General features: G+C 48.8%; 1 pseudogene; it reads right to left on the reverse strand.

Moving 5' to 3' along the window:
• Nucleotides 1-319: 319 nt before the first annotated feature.
• On the reverse strand, nucleotides 320-1,174 carry LOC103085080 (ferritin light chain pseudogene; annotated as a pseudogene).
• Between the last annotated feature and the right edge of the window lie 1,613 nt (nucleotides 1,175-2,787).

The following is a 2,787-nucleotide window of genomic DNA, read 5'->3' on the forward strand; positions in this document are numbered from 1 at the left end:
TGTGCTGGCAATGATCACAGCAGAGCACATCACACCCAGGCTCAGGTTCTAAAGACTGGGAGGATGATCCAAATGACCCTTGGAAATCCAGTCAGAAGTTGCCATGGTAGAGACCATGACACTATTTCTCACTAAGTGCAACAAGACCAGCTTCCCCTCCAGTGTTGAGACAGAATATTGTCTCTTCAGTGGAGCCCCAGGTAAAGGATTGGCCTGCATCTAAGGGCTGTGCTAGAGCTACACAAAGCCTGACTAGTTCTTACACAATGAGAAGGAGGCAGGAACCAAGACCCACCGGGAACAGCAGATTCATAGCCCTTCATTGAGTGGAATGGCAGGCAGAATTGCCTGCATTATACAAACAACTCTCTCTCTTAATTTTACATTTGCTGAACACATGGCAATTTACAGCATGGCTGGATACAATATGGCAGAGAACACCAGACTGGGCTTGCGACGTCAGTTCAGCCACAGGCATTTTGAAGAATGCTAAAGCGAAGGGACTTAGGTCGTAGACATTTTTTTTTTTAATTGTTTCCATTTGGTCCAGGGCTTGGGTTAAAAAGCTGCCCAGTGGCTGCAGAGAGAGGCTCAGGCAGAAGCCCTGACACCAGGGTGATGCAGAGGGGCTCCTCAAAGGCTGCTGGGCTCCGGAGGCTCCAAGTTGGTTGTGCTTAAGGGTGAGCCTTTTGAAGAGCTCCTCGCCCAGCCCCCAACTGGGGCGGAGGTCAGTCAGGTGGCCGCCCATCTTGATGAGTTTCACCGGCTCATCTAGGTTGCAGCTCTCCAGGAAGTCAGAGCTGGGAGTCTGCGTGGCAGAACCCAGGGCGTGCAGATCCGAAAGGACCGGGTTCAGGTTCTTCTCCACGGCCATGGTGGCTTCCATGATGTCTGGATTTTACCCCACTCATCTTTGGAACAGCTTCTGCATATCCTGGAAGAGGGCGCAGCCTCTGAGCTGGTTTGGCATCTTCGACAGATGCTCAGTGCCCTCGTGCTGCTTCTCTGCCAACTCGAGGAAGACGTGGCCCAGGCCCTCCAGAGCCACATCGTCGCAGTCGAAACAGACGCCCGGGGAGAGGTAGGTGTGGGAAGCCCACAGATATGTGTTGAGCAGGTGGTTGACGGCGGCCTCCACCTTGGCTGAATAATTCTGATGAATCCAGGGGCTCATGGTTGATCGGAAATAAGGAGCTAAGCTCAAAAGATGGTGTTGGCTGGTCCGGGGAGGTGGGCAGAGGATGTCTAATTGGTTGGTTCCAAAGGTTGCCACTGGAAAAGAAGTTGGAGGGTGGCCAGGGGCTGGGAGAAGGGGCATCTACGGGTGTGTTCCACCCAAACACTGTTGAAGCAAGAGACAGATCTGTGGGACCGCCGAGCGCACTGCAGGCCATAGACGCTTACAGCAAATAGAAATCATTACTTTCTCGGAGGTTCCGTTTCCTCACCTATAAGATGCGGGCTTTTGGGTGGGGTGATCCCGAGGTTGAAGGGGTCTCGGGATTGACATTGGTGCGTTCAAGCTCAGGGCTCTTGGCCGAGAAAGACTGGCCACCTAGGATCACCTCAATAACCCAGTGGCCTAGAAAAGCAGCAGCCCCTCCCTGCTCCGCCTGGGAATATCCTAAGACAGAATTTGTTAAAAGTAAGAACAAAGGTGAGAAATAGGTTCCGTAAGGGAATGCCTGGTTGTTCACACTGCTTGTCTCCAGTGTCTCTTCAGTTCAGCAAATCTGAATTTAGCACCTGGTAAAGACAAAACAGGTGCTCTGTATTGGAGAGGTAAAGACAGATAAACTGTCCCTGACATTGTGGAACTCCCAGTCTTGGTATAATTTTGAGTGGTTTATCACAAGTGAGAAGGCCGAGCATTTGGGCAGCGAGGGTTGGCAGAGCGGTGTTGAAATCCATTGGTAAAAACTATGGTGTATCAGAGTGCCTTTTGGCCTTTAATTCCTAGATTCACGTCTTCAGAGCTGTGGTAATCGTTAGTGCTGTTCACCAAGTATTTCCAGGTCTCCTTCTACTGAGCATACAGGTGGGCCATATTTTCCTAAGCCACTGAAGTTAAGTGTGGCCGCGTGACTTGCCTTATCAATGAAATGTCGATAGCGTGATATGTTTCACTTCCCGGGCAAAAGCCTTAAGCACCATCAGATGACTCCCCCATGGTTCTTTTACTCCCACGGTTCTTTTCCTCTGCCATGTAACCAGCAATACCCCAGATAGCAGAAGCTCACTCGTCTGTGCCTCTCAGTGAGGACAAAGTGGGAGTAGAGAGCTGACTGATCCATGATGGGTGTGTAGTAGGAGCAAGAAACAAATTTTTGTTGTTTTAAGCCATGGAGATTAAATAAAAAATTTTTATTGCGGAAAATTTCAAACATATGAAAGCAGAGACAATAGGATGTTGAACCTGCTATACCCATTACTTTAACTTCAATTATCAAGATATAAGCCTCTGTGATTTGGGGCTTGTTTGCTAACCATGGTACAACCTAGATTAATCCTGCCTAAAACAGAGGGAAAGGATGTTATTTCCTAGAAATACTAAATGAGTGACAGGTAAAAAGAATGGAAACACAAGATATGAGATTTTCTTTTGATGCCATATTTTTCTTAAAGTTGTTGGTGCTTTTAGGGATACAGGAGAGCTGAATGGATTAGCTGGAGTAAAAGTTGCTGGACCCTCAGAATGGGGCTGCTTTATGGAATCTGCCTTTTGGCTCAGACTCAGTCCATCTCCTTTTCGGCTTGGCCTCCAGCTCCTCTGGCAGGTGGAGCTCA

This window comes from Lipotes vexillifer, unplaced genomic scaffold (assembly GCF_000442215.2).
Source record: "Lipotes vexillifer unplaced genomic scaffold, Lipotes_vexillifer_v1.1 scaffold1102, whole genome shotgun sequence".
Lineage (NCBI taxonomy): Eukaryota > Metazoa > Chordata > Mammalia > Artiodactyla > Lipotidae > Lipotes > Lipotes vexillifer.